The sequence below is a fragment of the Hydra vulgaris genome, chromosome 03, assembly GCF_038396675.1.
Source record: "Hydra vulgaris chromosome 03, alternate assembly HydraT2T_AEP".
Taxonomy (NCBI): domain Eukaryota; kingdom Metazoa; phylum Cnidaria; class Hydrozoa; order Anthoathecata; family Hydridae; genus Hydra; species Hydra vulgaris.
Window position 1 is genome coordinate 9057422 of NC_088922.1, and position 18711 is coordinate 9076132.

At 28.8% G+C, this 18711-nt stretch overlaps 2 long non-coding RNA genes across 2 annotated transcripts; one reads left to right on the top strand and one right to left on the bottom strand.

Annotated features, from left to right (window-relative positions):
- Positions 1-813: 813 nt before the first annotated feature.
- Positions 814-2264, top strand: LOC136077652 (uncharacterized). Its single transcript, XR_010637153.1, has 3 exons — positions 814-859; positions 1797-1909; positions 1999-2264. It is a non-coding gene; the product is annotated as an uncharacterized LOC136077652 (long non-coding RNA).
- A 5510-nt stretch (positions 2265-7774) lies between these two features.
- On the bottom strand, positions 7775-8146 carry LOC136077653 (uncharacterized). The gene is made up of 3 exons (XR_010637154.1): positions 8069-8146; positions 7884-7979; positions 7775-7791 (listed from the first exon to the last, which is right to left on the bottom strand). It is a non-coding gene; the product is annotated as an uncharacterized LOC136077653 (long non-coding RNA).
- Between the last annotated feature and the right edge of the window lie 10565 nt (positions 8147-18711).

Below are 18711 nucleotides of genomic sequence, written 5' to 3' on the forward strand. Positions count from 1 at the left end.
GATTGATTTTTAGATTTCAACATTAAAAAGATTGACAACAATCTTTTTAATGTTAGAAATAAATGTCTTTTGGAGCAGTTCTTTGTAGCCGTAATCAAGAAGTTTAAAAAAGTTACTTCAATGTTAAATAATATTGAATCAAGATTCTTCCCAGCAAACATAAGAGTCTTAAGACCGTCTTATTCAGGTCTTTAAATAGTCTTGTCTTCGAATGACGTTTTTAAGACGCCTTAAAGACGTTTTTTAAAAAACTTTTCGTTGTGAAAAATTGCACGCCTTTTTAAGACGTCCTGAAGACGTCTTTATTTTTCGAATAATTTCAACTAACAAAAAGACGGCTAAAAGATGTCTTAAAGACATTTTTAAAAAGACTTTTGGCGTGAATAAATTTCGTGTCTTTTAAAGATTTTTCACGCGAAGTTTTATCTCGACTAATATGAATTCTCTAAATCATTCTGGCAATATTCTAGCAAAAGGTTATATATAGCTATTATTATGGAAACTAAAAATTGAATGAAGCGTCGTCGCTTGAATAAGAACTTTTATTTTGTTAAATTTTACTATGGCATTTGAAGATGAAGATATTAATGTTAGTACATCGAATTTGAATCCTGAATTTAATGCTTCTCAGGCTGAGCCTGAAATCCTTGTAAAGCTTTCTTCAAAAATGTTTTTTGAAGAAAGTGGAGAAATGTAATAAAATATAACATCCGCCTAAAATATCACATCCCCCATAGAAAAACCGAAATCGAGAATGCGTTTTCAAGTTATTGCCCTTAGAAGTGTATCTAGTACGTCCGAAATATTTATGTACAAAAACAATAAAATTAAAAACGCAACGATCAAGATTCATAAAGCGGTTTGTAAATAATATACTATAAATCATTATTTTAAATGTTACATAGGGAGATGTAATACTTTAGAAGTCTGAATAAGGGAGATGTGATATTTTACGTAGGAATTTCAGCTTCTTATTGTGATATATATACAGATTACACCTGGGGGATGTGATATTTTAGATACCAAATACTAATACTTTGCAGTATTTAAAATAATACATAGGGAGATGTAATATTTTAGAAGCCTGAATAAGGGAGATGTGATATTTTACGTAGGAGTTTCAGCTTCTTATTGTGATATATATACAGATTACACATGGGGGATGTGATATTTTAGATACCAAATACTAATACATTGCAGTATTTTAAATGTTACATAGGGGGATGTAATATTTTAGAAGCCTGGATAAGGGGATGTGATATTTTAAAGTCAATTACTATATTTTACTTATTTTGACTTTTGGTAATTTGTGAAATTAAACTTAAACCAAAGTTTGTTTATATGTTTAATAATATATTTCAAAATTTTCATGTGCTACAAATTTTTGCATATTGATTTATATATATATATATATATATATATATATATATATATATATATATATATATATATATATATATATATATATATATATATATATATATACATATATATATATATATATATATATATATATATATATATATATATATATATATATATATATATATATATATATATATATATATATATATATATATATATATATATATATATATATTTATAGATTTCTTCTTTTTTTTTTAAACTTCTAGCAGTGTTTCGCGGAAAACCTAAATAAATTGTATAAATTTATTTATTATGTTATAAAATGTATTTAATAAAGTTATAAATATCAACCATTCTATTTGTTACTTTTTTACAAGATTTATTATGTTATAAATATTATATTATTTATTATTAATTTTACTTTTTAGTAATAAACTTGTTCACAACAAAATGAAGTTTTATTTTTAAAACAATGCATCCTATATGGTACCATCGATTTAGGATGCAAAAGTCACTTTTTATGTAAAAATAAATATTTAAGGTTAAATCTTTTTTCTATTTGAAAATAATGTTTAAAAGTAATTGAAATATTTCTTAATACCCATTTATCTTTTTTTTGATTTTTTCTAGTTTTTGGACCAGTTTCACTTCCGCAAATACGACACAAACTATCCTGCCAACATTGATTTAGCTTTATCAATTTTTTTTTGTTTCTTTTTAAATGTTATTTTATATGAAAGTAATATAAATATTTTTAACATTATAAACAATCTTACTAACCTCCTTCATCTAATAGTAGTTACACCACTTTCTTCCTATATGCATTCACTTCTTCAATTGGAAAGGTGGTCACCAATTCTTCTTCATTTATATAATTTTCAGCAAACTAAAATAGGTCTGCATATATATATATATATATATATATATATATATATATATATATATATATATATATATATATATATATATATATATATATATATATCACAAGTGAGAAAATTTACACACATTTTGAAACTCAACTGTTGATGTTGTAAATGCCAAAGTTACTTGTACACATAATGATAATAATAATATAAGAATAAAAACAATATTATATAAAATATATCATTTTTTCATTTAGTTAAATAATGTTACCTTAAGGCAAAATACTCCAAATATTATACTGTCAGCTTGTTTAGCATGTGGCGATGTTAATATTCTAAACTTTTCAATAATACCATATCTCTGTTGTAAGTAACGACTGAAGTATAACAGTAGAAAAATTATAAAAGATGTAAAAACAAAATTTTGAGATACCAATCACTAGATTAAAAAGTCATCATACTTCCATTTGGATTCTTCTTTTTTTATGGAATTAATCGGCTCTCCCATAGGGTTTATATAATGAATAGTTTTATCATCTGGTTTAATTATCTAACTAATTTAATTAATAACTATCATTAATTATTTGCATTATACTTTAGCTAAGAGTTTGTGAATACCTCATGCCGTCTTTGTATTAAATCAGTATTAATTGGCAACTCGTCCAGTGAGAGCAACCCAGCTGGTGACAATACTTCGATTCGATTCTTCACAGCATTAATAAATGGAATGACATTCAATTTATTGTTTTATATTTAAATTAAACTTTTTTTAATTTAAATAAGGACAAATTATTAATACTGTTTGTTTTGTACAAAAATTCAATTTTGAAGTATATTCATTAATCATACTTTTTTTTTACTGTTTACTAGTAGTTTTAGATAAATATAAACAACTTCGTCACTGAGACATTCGTTTAAAGTGTCTTTAATGAATAATCATATATCTTGCAGCCACCTAAATCTGGATATATACCCATAATGGCTTTAACAGGGTTTACAATACGGAGATATTCTATCATTGACCTATTAATAAAATGTAATAATAATTAATTATTCAAGCATACATTCATCAAATAAAATAACGTCAGTATTACATTTACAGAAGATAACATAATGTTATAAATATTTAGACCTTCTATTTTTTCACCGGGTAGGGATAATGTTTAAAATTAATTTTTAGGTAAGTTTACATAGAAATCTTCACTTTACTAGTGCGCCACTGAAAAATATATACCTTTCACTATCTTCAACTATGCAGCTTTTTTTGTATATAATATCTCTAGAAAATTGCACATAAATTAAAATAAAAAGCCAACATGAAGATATTTGAAGAAAATTTTTTAATACATACCTTCACTATCTTCAATTACAGAGCTTTTTATTGTCTCCTCTGCCTTATTTGTCTCGTCTATAAAATTGAACATAAATATAAAATGATAGGCTAACAAATATAAATGAAACTGTAATTATTTAATACATACCTTCACTGTCTTTAAATACGAAGCTTTTTATTGAATCTGCCTCCTCTACAAAACAAACCATACATTAAATAAAATGTTAACACTTATAAATTGTTAAAACCATACATTAAATAAAATGTTAACACTTATAAATTGTTAAAACCATACATTAAATAAAATGTTAACACTTATAAAAATAAACACTTATTAATAGATTCTATCTGTTGACCAGCTTCGCACCTCTTCTTCATCTATTAGGCTGGCGCAGATGTATTTTTAATACATTGTTTCCAGTTTAGGATGTTGAATGGTGGATCTTCTTGACTCAATGCATGAGTTTTGCTTATGTCTCTGTTTTTATGACTAGGCAACTCATTCTATTATCTCCTAATGAGGGTACAGCTCTAAAACTCAGTTTTATGGTTCTGAGGCCGGCTGGTAGTCAGGTTTCTCGAACTCTGTGGTAGCTCTCAGAGAGGCTGATTCAATCAACAGGTGAAAAATATCAAAGTAGTAACAGTGCCATGTTGCGCATGGATGGTGTCCCTGATTTTACTTTTGGTGTGCATTGCGAAAGCCACATTTGGAGCCCTTTGTTACGGCTTAGGGCTTAAAAATCACCCATTTGTCGTGAAACTAGGTTTAAATCCACAGACTATTCTTTCATGTGCTTTCGTTTAGCACCACTTCACTCTATTTCCTATCTCTATGTTCTATATTGCTCTCCTTCATCTCAAGACTGCACTCTTTTTGATGTTATTTCTGATCATATTGACCAAGTCCTCTCTCTTTATCCATCAGCTAATATAGTTGTTGTCGATGACTTTAATGCTCGCCACTCTGAATGGCTTGGCTCTAGTGTCAGTGACTCTGCAGGCATTAAAGCCCACAACTTTTTCCTTTCTCAATCCGTAACTCAAATAATCAACTTTCCAACTCGCTTTCCTGACAACCCGAATCATCTACCTTCTCTACTCGACTTATGTCTTGTTTCTGATCCTAGTCAGTGCTCAGTTTCTCCACATTCACCCTTAGGTTCTTCTGATCACAGTTTGATCTCTCTAAAACTAATATCTCATTCTTCTTCATCACCTGAATCCCCCTATTATCGAACCTTTTACAACTACAGTAAAGCTGACTGGGATTCTTTCCGTGATTTTCTTCGTGATGGCCCTTGGGTAGAAATCTTTCGTCTTCCTGTCGACAAATGTGCTTCTTACATAACTTCGTGGATTCAGGCTGGCATGGAATCTTTTATTCCCTCTCGACGATTTCAGGTCAAGCCTCACTCTCCTCCATGGTTTTCCTTACGCTGTGCTGCTGCGATTGCCAATCGAAACCGTTACTTCCATATTTATTAGCAAAACAATTCTCCAGAAAACAGACGTCTGTTTATTACTGCTAGAAACAATTGTAAAAAGGTTTTGTCTAACGCCAAAACCCGCTATTCTCAAGTCAAGAAATCTCGTATCTCATCTCAAAAATTACGCTCTCGCGACTTCTGGAGAATCTTTAATAATATCAATAATAAGGGCAAATCTGTAATTCCACCTCTCTTGTATGGTTAAGACTTTGTCACCTCACCTAAAGACAAAGCCGAATTGTTTGCTAAAAACCTTTCATCAATATCATCTCTTGATTCCATTAGTTGCATTTTACCTGATATTGCCAACAAACAGGTTGATCCATTGCTTGACATTCATATCACTCCAGCATCTGTATCTAAAGTGATTTCCTGCCCAGACTCTTCTACAGCTTGTAGCCCAGACAACATACCTGTTATTGTCTTGCAGAAGTGTTCTCCGGAGCTGTCATCGATACTCTCAAAACTATTCAACAAGTGCTTATCAGAGTCTTGTTTTCCAGCCTGCTGGAGAGCGGCATCTGTTATCCCTATTTTCAAAAATTCTGGAGAGCAATATGATTCATCTAACTACCGTCCCATAAGTCTTCTTCCTATCATAAGCAAGGTTTTTGAATTTTTAATCAACAAACACTTAATTTCTCATCTTGAATCTAATAACTTCCTTTCTTTCCATTAATATGGATTTCGATCTTCTCGTTCTACAGCTGATTTGCTAACAATATTAACTGACAGGTTTTATCGTGCATTAGATGAAGGTGGAGAGGTTAAGGCCATTGCTCTTGACATTTTAAAAGCTTTTGATAAAGTTTGGCATGCTGGTTTTCTCCATAAGCTTTCTTCTTATAGTGTATTCGGCAACATCTTTAAGATCATTGAATCCTTCCTTTCCAATCGTAGCATTAAAGTTGTCCTCGATGGACAACACTCTTCTTCTTATTCTGTAACTTCAGGGGTTCCTCAAGGTTCTATCCTTGGCCCTATATTCTTTTTAATTTACATTAACAATCTTCCAGATATTCTGACATCTAAGGTGGCATTGTTTGCTGATGATACTATTATTTATTCTTGTTGTGATAAGAAACCAGCACCCTCTGATTGCTTGGAGGGGGCATTTGAGCTTGAAAAGGATCTCACTTCTGCTACAGCATGGGGCTCACAGTGACTGGTGAACTTTAATTTAGATAAAACTCAATTTTTTTCAGTTAATCGTTATCGAAATAATTTAGATCTACTTATATTTATGAATGGTGATGCACTCGATGAGTCACCTACTCTTCATCTTCTAGGATTAACTCTTACTTCCAATCTTTCTTGGAAACCATACATCAAATCAGTTGCAAAATTAGCATCTGCTAAGGTTGCATCTCTTTATCGAGCTCGTCACTATCTTACTTCGGATTCTATTCTCTATCTCTATAAATCTCAAATCCGGCCTTGTATGGAATACTGTTGCCATATCTGGGGCGGATCTTCTAATGATGCCCTTTCTTTTTTAGACAAGGTGCAAAAACGCATTGTAAACATAGTTGGACCTGCTCTTGCAGCCAACCTCCAACCATTATCACATCGTCGTAATGTTGCTTCTCTTTCTCTTTTCTACAAATACTATAATAGGCACTGCTCTAAAGAGCTAGCGTCTCTTGTGCCATCTACTAAAATTCATTCTCGTGTTACTCGTCATTCAAATAAGTGTCATCCTTTTTCTGTGACTGTTCCTAAGTGTTCCAAAAACGCTTATTTGTCTAGTTTTTTTCCTCGAGCATCAGTTCTTTGGAATTCGCTTCCTTCATCTTGCTTTCCTGATTCATATAATTTGCAATCTTTTAAGTCGTCCGTCAATCGTTATCGTGCTCTACAATCTTTATCTTTTCTCTTTCAGTAACCTCTAACTTTAATTAGTGGCTGCTTGCAGCCTTGTTGGAAGCGAAGATGTTTGAAAAAAAAAATAATAAAAAGGTAGTTTTTTATTACATACCTTCACTATCTTTAACTAGAAAGCTTTTTATTGTCTTCTCTGCCTTATTTGCCTCTAAAAAATTGGATAGAAATTAAAATAAAAAGGTAACAAATATAAATGCAAATGTAATTTTTTAAGACATACCCTCACTATCTTTAACTACAAAGCTTTTAATTATCTGCTCTGCCTTATTTTCTAGAAAATTGAACAAAAAATATGGAAAAAAAATGCTAAGCAGACCAAAAGTTGAAACATACAAAGGAAATCTGTTGTTACTATTTACCCTTTATGCTTTCCACCGATGAATGTTTTTTTTTCTATTTCATTTTTTGTTGTAATTGTTTCTAAAGTAGAGGCGACAAAAGTCTTTCAAATTAGAAAAAATTGGTAGTCTAGCAATAATATTCATGAAACTCTTTAGCTTTCTTTTTAAAAGTTAAAAAAGGTAGTTATTGGAAAACATGTATATAAGTTGTGCGCATACCTTTATCACAAATGCCTTCGAGAAATTTCTTAACTTGGGCTCTTTTGTGGGTTCCTTTTATAATAACTTTATTACTACTCAGTTTGTAATTTCCACATTTTGTAATATCGCTTACTTCATAAGGTCCTTTAAACCGTGGCTTAAAAGCTGCGCTTTTACTTCTCCTCCCTCTAATATCAAGAAACAAAACTTTGTCCCCAATTTCAATGCATTCTTCCTTAGATTTGATATTTTTGTGAAACTCTTTTATCGTAATATTTTTTTTGATTCTTTTGAGCTTCTGTAATGTTCTAAAATTTATAACTATTGTAATTAGAAAAAAAAAAAAAAAAAAGATAGTATCTTAAAAATTAAATTAAAGTTAAGTGGTATAAGTGATTACTTTAGTGACCAAATTGGTTAAGTTTTCAATATGAATTTTATTTTTTTCGATTTCAGCTTTAACTTCATCTTCATTTGCGGGGAAAATACCGACCTCCTAATTAACAATGCATACTGGTATTGGTATACTAAATTATGAGTGTAAAGTAAATATAATTGCTTAAAATGATATCCAAATATACTTACTTCTTTGAACTCACTTCTGCAAACAGGTGAACGACGACCAAACATCAACTCAAAAGGTGACACTTTTGTAGACGTTTGTTTTTCAATTCGTAATGGATATAAAACTATATCTAGAAACTGATCCCAGTTTGACTGGTTTTTGTCGACGAGTTTTCTGATTTTTCTAATTAACGTAATTTCAAAATAATGATGTTATTATCATTACTTTATTTTGAACTTAAACAATCATAAAATAATGCACACCTTTTTATATTTTTATTTGTATTTTCATCTTCCATTTGTTTGAGGGTGATAAACAGCAGTTCTTCGTCGTTCGATACCCAAGATCTTATATACCTCATCGTTTAACTAATAAAATAACGGGAAAAAAATGAATTATTTTTATTACTTGCTATTGTAAATGCTGTATTATACAAAATCAAAAGGTTTAGTTCTAATTCATCCTTAAAGGATTCGACCTAATGTTATTCTTACGGATCTGCATTATATAAAAAAATTAAAAAATACCTCATTGCAGAACATTTTTTTTTTTTTTTTTTGTTATGTATTTTTTGTTCCATAGTATACATTTTCGTGATTACATAATAAAGATTCGTTAAGATTGAATATACATATAAATATAAAAAGAAAAACAAAATCACAAAACATAAATAATAAACAAACTTCTGTAATACGAACTGTAAGAAGAACGCGGGAAACTTGCAGAAGACCAAAAGGTCTTATCATCAAGAACCGCTTTACATTGTCATACATATATATATATATATATATATATATATATATATATATATATATATATATATATATATATATATATATATATATATATATATATATATATATATATATATATATATATATATATATATATATATATGTATATATATATATATATATATATATATATATATATATATATATATATATATATATATATATATATATATATACGTATAGAAAAATTAAAATATTTACAAAATTTTTACGTTAAATTGTTACATTATAATTGTATTAAAGTGTAAGATAACAATTATACAAACATGTATCGTTACTTTTTCTTAATATTACCACGTTTACTGCTAACGCAATATTTGAAATATATATTAAAGTATATTAAAAAATAAGAGTTTATATAAGAAGCTAGCAGTGAACAAATTTAGAAAAAATCAGTAAGTAAATTTTTATACTTTAAAATACTCTTTTTAATATTTTTTTTAAAGCCATTTAAGTTTTCAAGGTTAATAATATTTTGATTAAGTAATAAAAACTTATTTCAGATATGAGGTGCACGATAAGTAATTTTAAATTGCACAAGCTTAGTTTTGCATGAAGGCTCAAAAAGGGTACTATTTGTGCGCAACAGGTATTTATACTCTGGCTTTTGTTTATAAAGACTATAGAAAATTGAAGGAGTTTTTTGCATTTTACTATTATACATAAGACTTAGAACATTATATATATTTAGTTCAAACAATGTTAGTAAAGACATCTGTTCAAAAAGAGGCTTTGTGTGTTCGTTTTTATTTTTAAAATTAATTACTCGTACAGCATGCTTCTGTTTACGATAGAGAGGTTCTAGTTTGCTTTTATAGCTACTACCCCATGCTGTATTGCCGTAATTTAAATAACTTTGAACAAAACTATAGTAGATTTGTTTGAGTAGCGGCTTTTTCAATAAATGGCGTGATCGGTATATTATTCCGATACTTTTAGATATTTTACTACTTAAATAGGCGAAATGTTTATTCCAATTTAGATTTTCGTCAATAAAAACACCTAAAAATTTAGTAACATTATCTCTACTTATTTCTCTATTTTCAATAAACAATTTTGGACGAGAAGATTCAACTTCTTTTTTTTATAAGAAGGATGAAATAAAGAAAACTTCGTTTTACTTAAGTTAATAGAAAGTTTATTTGCCCTAAACCATCCAGATTTTTTTTCTAATTCTTGATTCATTTCTACGCACAGTTCGTTTATAATTTTTCCGGAGATAAAAAAGTTGCTATCATCAGCAAACATTAGAGTTGAAATTCTTTTTGATGCCCGATAGAGATCGTTAACGTAGATTAAAAAAAGTAAAGGCCCAAGTATTGAACCCTGAGGAACACCACGCTTTAATATGGAAGGATTAGAGAGTTTATTATCTCCATAGTATATAGATTGCACACGTTTATCTAGCTAGGTTTCTATCCATTTGTTCGTTCTACCCCTTATGCCATACATGTTAATTGATAATGATATTTTGTGGTCGACTGTATCAAAAGCCTTAGAGAGATCTATGAATACACCTAATGTAACTTCTCCGTTTGTAAAAGAGTTTTTTATTTCATCAACTAGGTGAAGGATTGCGTGTTCAGCTGATGTATTTTTTTGAAAGCCGAATTGCTTGGAGTAAATAAAATTATTTTCTTTAAAAAAAGTATATACTCTATTGTGCATAATTCTCTCAAGTATCTTTGAGAATGTAGAAAGTATTGATATTGGTCTGTAATTGCCTATTTCACTTGTATCTCCTGATTTAAAAATAGGTTTTACTTTCTCAGTTTTCAGTTTTTCAGGAAAGATACCTTCCTCTAAGGAGTGTTTAAATATTTTAAATAAAGGAACTTTAAGCTCGTTTTGGCAATTAATTATAATGTTGCTATTGATGTCGTCGATTCCGGTTGCTTTGTTTCTTTTTAGGCTTTTAAAAGCATTGTTAAATTCTAACATGTTTAGTTTTTCGTTATTCAATTCATTTTTATTACGATCTAAATATTTATCAAAAGATTTATTTGCACTAGGAACTTGGGAAGCAAGTTTAGATCCTATATTAACAAAGAAGTTGTTAAACTCATTTGCAATGACGTTTTCATCATGAATTGTTTTGTGGTAGATTTTTATAGTTTTAGGAAAGCACGGTTTGTTAATTTTTGGTTTACCAATAATTTCATTTAATAATTCCCATGTTTTCCTAGAATCTGTTTGACACTTATCAAGTAGTTTATTATAATAATTAGCTATAGCGGTTTTTTTAATTTTCTCAAAGAGACTTGCATAACTCTTGTATTCCGATTTTGTTTTATCGTATTTTTTTTAAGGTACTTTATATATAATCGTTGTTTCCGCTTAGATGATTTTTTAAGACCTTTACTCAACCAAGGTGAATTTATGTCTTTAAATTTAATTGTTTTTACTACTTTGGGAAAGTGTTTATCATAAAGAAATACAAAAATATATATAAAGGTATTATACATTAAATTGGTATCATTTGAGAATTCTAAATTTGACCAATCAATATTGGCTAACTCACTTTTAAAGTTAACCTGGCTATCCAAAGAAAAATGTCGCCTTGTGCTTGTTTTTTTTTCATTTATTTTAATTTTATTTGAGGTACTTATTGAAATAAATATCGGAAAGTGATCCGATATAGATGTTTTAATTACTCCTTTCTTTAAGGAGATTTCAAATAAAGAATTTGTTTGTATATTATCTATTAGTGTTGCCGAATTTTTTGTAATTCGGGTTGGTTTATTTATAAGAAGAATTACACCAAATTGAAATAAATTATGCTAAAAACTTTGTGTTTCTATATTATTTTCATAATTTAGAGCATTAAGATTAAAATCTTCTAGGATAAATAATTTTTTTTTTTTTTAATTTATTTCATCTGGAAACATGTAAGGTGTTTCCATATTCATTAATGAAAAGTTATCAATAAAATTTTTGTCAAGGTCATATTTATCAAAAGTATTTTGATCATTTATTTTAAAAACCTTATCTGAAATGTTTTCAAACATTTCAGATAAGGTTTTCAAAAAGACTTTCGTATTCAAACGTTTTCGGATTCATTTTAAAGGGCTTCGTTATTGATATATTATCAATAAAAATATCCAAAAAAAATAAATAAGAATTAAATAAACCGTAAATAAAATAAGTAAAAAATTAATTTTTATTTGTCTTCCACTCGCGTACAATAAGCTTGTCGTATGATATGTAAGCAAATTTTCCCAACTTTCTTTCAATTTTCATTTTTTCACGCAATTCCTTTCTTATTTTATTCGTTTCCATGCAGTAATCTTCGTTTATATATATATTTTTTTCTTTTAACTTTGAGGCATTTCTTAAAATTTCCTCCTTATCTTTAAAGTCCAATAATTTCAGAACAATTGTTCTGTTCTCTTTTAGACCTTTTTTACCAGCTCTATGTGCTCTTTCAATTTTTACATTTTCTACACCCAAGTACTCATTAAATATTTCTTTTACTTTTTGTTCGCTTTCCAGCCAGATTTCATTATCATCTTCTTTAATTCCGTCAACTCTTAGATTGTTCCTCCTTGTTCTATCTTCAATTTCTCTTAGCTTACTGTTAATTTTTTTGAGGTCAGTGTTGTTATTTTGTATTTCATTATGGTTAAATTTATTTTTTATGAAAATATCTAACGAATTTTTTATTTTTTTTTCAATAAGTTCCTCATGAAAATTTAGACTAAACTTTATTTCTTCAACTTCTGCTGTCAGTGTTGATATTTTTTTAGCGTTCTCTAAAATATTTTTTTCTACTTTGTCTAATCTTTCGTTTAAGATTTTGGTATTTGAACTAACGATACTTATAAAGTTGCTTTCTTGTTGCTTTACCGCTGCTTCCGTCTCCACTTTGTAGTTTGTAAACAAGTCTTTAAATTAGTCCTAATCATTTTTTTAATTTCAACAAGTGTAACTGCCATAGTATCAATAATATTTATTACTACTATTAATTTAAAAGTTTTTTGTTAATATATATAAAACAATTTTTTGTCCTAAGTTATTATTACTTTTTTTTTTTTTTTTCTTCTTTGTAAATTTTCAACTTGCAAAAACACGTCCGCTCGTTACAGTAACCACGAACGTTTTTTTCAAACTCAGTTCCATTGTCAGTAAGTATGACGGATGGAAAACCAAAGGTTGTAACTAAACTTATAATCGCTCTTGCTACCGTTATTGCTTCCTTATTTCGTAATGCGTAAGCAATAGGCCATTTAGAAAATAAATCGGTGCAACTCATAAAGTATCTGTTACCCATTGATGTTTTAGTAAATGGTCCAGCGAAGTCTAAACTAATAATTTCCCATACTCTTGTGGTCTAAACACAAAATTTCAACATAATGCAACATAACAAAGTAAACATAATACATTATACATTCGTACTATGTACTAAATTAAAGATTCCGAATTCTAGAAAGATATTTAAAAACACTTTATTAAGTTACCTTAATGGAATGTAAAGGTATCACATCTCCCTTATTCAGGCTTCTAAAATATTACATCTCCCTATGTAACATTTAAAATAATGAAAAGTATTAGTATTTGGTATCTAAAATATCACATCCCCCATGTGTAATCTATATAATTATTGTCACGCAATATATTAAGATCAAAATTTCATAAGTATGAATTTAAAATATATTACCATTTAATGCTAACTTCATTTATAGTATATTATTTACAAACCGCTTTATGAATCTTGATCGTTGCGTTTTTAATTTTATTGTTTTTGTACATAAATATTTCGGACGTACTAGATACACTTCTAAGTGCAATAACTTGAAAACGCATTCTCGATTTCGGTTTTTCTATGGGGGATGTGATATTTTAGGCGGATATGATATTTTATTACAGAAAACAATAAGTCTTCGAGTTGTAATTATGAGAATTTTAAATGTTGTAATGCAGCACCACTACTGACAACAGAAACATTATTAGAAGATTTGGCAATGGGGTAACCCAGCACATTAAGAACCATTTTTTAAATTCAAAAAATAATTTATGCCATAAGCAATAGTAAAATACGCATAAGTTCTACCACACTTCCTATCTACTGTAACAACTTTAGAGGGTTTTAAAAAGGTTCTTGCGTCTTTTGGTAACTCTGAATGACCATGTTTTTAAAAATATTCAAAAGATCGTTTAATTTGTTTTGAGAAATTTTGCTTTTCGAAGATCTATTACTACTAATGTTGATGGGCTACCTCTTTTCAAATCTTCTAATCTTCAATTATGGCCAAATGATTTTCTCAATGAATCTTTATTGTTAACACATTATAAGCGGGTAGCGAAATAGACTAAACAGGTGTGCGTAGCGGGCAAAAATTCGCATAAAACTACGCGTTTGAAATCTAATATGCGGTTCATAAAATAGATGAACTGATGTATACAAAAACATATTTTAATAAAAATTAATAAAACTGCAACAATTTTTTATAATAATATAGTATAATATACTGTTTAAAAATATTTACAATTTATATAAAGTAATTAATTTCTAAAAATTGATTTTAAAACTAATTAACTTATTTAAAACTAATATTTTTGTACTGTGTGGTACTTAAAAAAACATTCTCCTTAATGAAGAGGCACTTTGCAAAACTCGCACATAAAGCACGTTAAACTTTTTTTTTTGTGTAGCACAGACCCGGCATTGTTTTTGAGGGTGCTTTTTTAGGCCACCAATTGTAACTATTTTCACAATTTTATGTTTTTCGGCATCCAATAGTCTATGTGGTAAATCACTACTTGTAGGTGTAGATGCAGACGTACTTGGTACTGGATTATCCGAATTATCAATAGCTTTACCACTTATCCAATCTTTGGCAACATCGAGTAGAAAGTTTTTATAACTTTTTTTTGAGTTGTTATTTAAAGTTTTGAATACTCTGAATGCATTAAATAGAGCGCCATTTAGCATGAACATGACTGTCCTCTTTGTCCATTTTTTTGTGCGCCTTACGATTGAGTAATATGACAAGTATTGGTCAGCGTGGTCAACACCTTTCATATACTTATTGTAATCAACAACACATATCGGCTTCCAAATTTTCTGCTTGGTATTCCAGTCAACATTTGCGCTTTCGACAATACTTGCGGAATGAATTGTTGTTATCATTCTTACGGATCTTTTTGATTGCCAGCTATGCAATAGAATGTCTTTTTGGCGACGGGACATGGATTCGCTTTTTTTTAAATTTGCATTTTTTAGGCATTCAGGAAGGCCTCTATTCTTGCGTATTGTACCGCAGCTTCGAAATTTGTGTTGCAACAAGACATCGCTTGTTTCGATACTATTATAGTATTTTTCCATGTAGACATGGTGCCACATATGTTTTCATATGGCTGCAAAAGTTGCAGAACTGTCTCTTGAAGACGACTGCCATCACCAGCATATATTTTGAAATTGCAAATATATCCACTCTTTGCTTCACAGACCATTCGTATGAGCAGCCCATATTTGTGGATTTTAGATGCGTTGTACACTTTGAATGATAATCGACCTCGCCACGGCATAATACTTTCGTCTAATGATAATTCTTGTTGCGGCTTATAAACATTCTCAAATTTGGGTAAAAAATATTCTATAATTAAACGAATTTTTTTAAGCCGGTCTCTTTCATTTTGATCGTTTGAATTTTTCGAAAAATGCCAAGAATACCATATTTGGCGAAAACGATTACGACGCATTACTTCCGCTTTCTGTTGACAAATATTCATCCCTGGTATATTTGCGAACTTTGCCCATAAGAAGAAGTAATCCCAACATTTTTTTTTATTCTACCGAAGACGGTAGAATAAGACGGTAAACGTCTTTCCATTTTATACTTTTTGCTCTGTCCTTAAACCTGTCAATATTTTGTTGATGGTAACGATTAGTTTTCTTCGGCCATGTAATCGAATAAATCATCTCCTATAAAAAGTTGAACAACTTCAGCTACACTTTTTGAATCACTTGGTATCACAACAACGCCACTTTGTCCTAAATATTGTTCTATAATTGGAGGATTGTCATATTCTGACCACTCCACTTCTTCATTCTCACTTTCTTCAGAATCGCTTGGCGGTATGGGTAAAGTCCTACGTCTTCTAGGATGAAAAAAGTCCTCATCACTTTCACACTCGCTTTCAACTTCTGCAATATCGGCATCACTTGCAATTTGCGATAAATTGTCTGCGTAAACTTCACTGTCACTACCACTATCAGAATTCATTTTTTGCGACAAAAATTTTTGTAATAAAAAAATATTTAAAAAAAGATGTTCGATCGTCAAAAGCTCAATAAAAACTGTCTGAAATATTTTTAAAATATCCGTTTAACATTCCTTAATTAATGAATGTTTATATAAAAGAGAAAACGATTAAAGATTGCTTAGTCTATGCATATAAATTATGAGCAATCGGAGTGTAAACAATAACATACCAAAATTGATGATTTTTTCGTTATCTTTATTATATAAAAAAATGTTAAAGAAATTACGTTGAAGAGTCTGAAGAGTCTGAAGAGTCTAAACAAAAAAGTATGAGCTAGTCTTATCAGTTTCATATGTAAACCAATCGAGTAAAATTCCTTTGTGCCGCTTTTAAAGTAAATTCATTCAAACGAGTAATAATACCCGACCCGCTAATAGACAGCAGTCCGCAAAGCAGGTATTTTTACCCGCCCCGCTTGTACGTGTTAAGTAGTGAAGGTTTATATTATAATGATAAAAAAATCGATGCTACACTTAAAGCATTCATATGCAATGCACCTTCTCGCTCTTTTCTTAAATGTATACAAGGTCATACAGGATATTACTCCTGTGAACGATCCCAAGTTAAAGGATTTTATAAGGAACATAGAGTAGTTTTTATTGATAAAAACCCATCGACTCTAAGATTAACTGAGGAGTTTAATTCCTTTTTGTACACTGATCATCAGAAATCTCTTACCCCTTTGTTAAACTTCTTGTATTTATGATTTTATTATGGATTATATGCACATGATTTGTCTTGGTGTAGTAAGATGCATGCTTACTTTTTTAAAGTCTGGTCCAAAACATTGTAAAATGCCCAAATAAAAAAATATCTGATAATCTATTAAGCTTACATGGTATGATGCCATCTGAATTTGCTAGACAACCACATTCCCTTTTAGAGTTAGATCAGTGAAAAGCAGCAGAGTTTAGACATTTTATCTTATACACTGGTCCCTTAGTTTTAAAGGTTGTTGTTAGCAAAGATATTTATAATCATTTTCTTACATTGCATGTTGCAATGGTGATTTCTTAAATGAAGACAGTAAATTTAGGAAACATCTTGCTTTTGCTAGAGAACCAATTAATTATTTTTTATCAATTCAAACCATTTGTAAACAAATTCATTCTTTGTTTATAATGTTCACTGTTTACTTCGTATTTCACTAAATGAAACTTCTTGTTTTCCCTTTGAAAATTATATGCAGACATTAAAAAAAAGCAGTAAAAAACTCAAAGAGTCCTGTTGTTCAAATAGCCAAGCAATATCAAAGTATCTTTATTAAATACAATCAATAAAATAAATCTTTATTTAATACAAAATCTCGGAAACTAAAAGTTTCAGTGAAGCTGAATAATTCATGTTTTTACATTAAAGAAAATCAAATTTGTTTTGTTGATAAGAAATTATCATGTAGAATATTTTAAATGTAGAATATTTAGACTTGATTTACAAAATAGTTTATATACACAACCTATTCAGTCTAAAACCTTTCAAACTTTCTTTATACCAAGTATTGATGAAATTAGAGTAAAAGTGGAAGTCTTTGCCAAAAGGTTATGTCCTGCCTTGAAAAGTGTGCCTTGTGTGCTTTCCTTTATTGCATGAAATAGAACATTAATTGAAAGGTTTTTAAATTCAAATTTCTTTTGATTTAAAATTTTATATTTATTATGTTTTATTAATTTGCATCATGTAACCAAAGTTTGATATATATATATATATATATATATATATATATATATATATATATATATATATATATATATATATATATATATATATATATATATATATATATATATATTTACATATAAAAAAATTAAGTACATTTTTAAATAAAGCAAGGATAATTGAGATTATCTTTGCTTTATTTAAAAATGTATTTAAATGCAATTATTTAACATTTTTTGAATTTGAAAATAATCACTTTTTAATTGAAAACAAGTAAATAAAAAAATTAAATTAAAGAGGTATTAAAGTAATAAAATTAAAGAGCTAAAAAAGTAAAATTAAAATAATAATTATCTAAGAGACTTAACTTTTTGTAACATTGTTTCATTTCTTTATTATTTAGAAAATTTATCAAAACTAACTTTTTAATAGTTAGTGATGAAGTAAAATATCTTAAATATTTAAAATATTAAACAGGTTTATTTAAACTGCCCACACAGTTATTTTAATGCTACATTTAATACCTTTTTTCGTTTTATTTGTCGATTTTTTTAGACAATTTAGTGCTCTTCCTTGTCATTATCACCATAATTATTAATATAATGGTTTTTTTTTTGTTCTATTTTATTCCTTTATAAGTTTTTTAAATTAAAAGACAGTTGTCTTTTGCTATTGCTACTTATTTCTGCTACTCCAGCTTATTATAAGGCTTTTGTTGATATTTTTAAATTTTTTTTTCATGATTTAGATTTACACCATGATTTGGGAAAGAGCTGTTTGGATAGAGAACTATGAGGAAATAGAAGAAATTGGGCCTAGAGGGTGGATAGATACAATTAAAAAAATACTATTCTGGCCTGCAGGTGTATCTTATCACAGATGGATGTGGATGAAACATGGGACAAATATAAACTTGTTAAAATCAAATTTGAGAGTGGCATGAAATT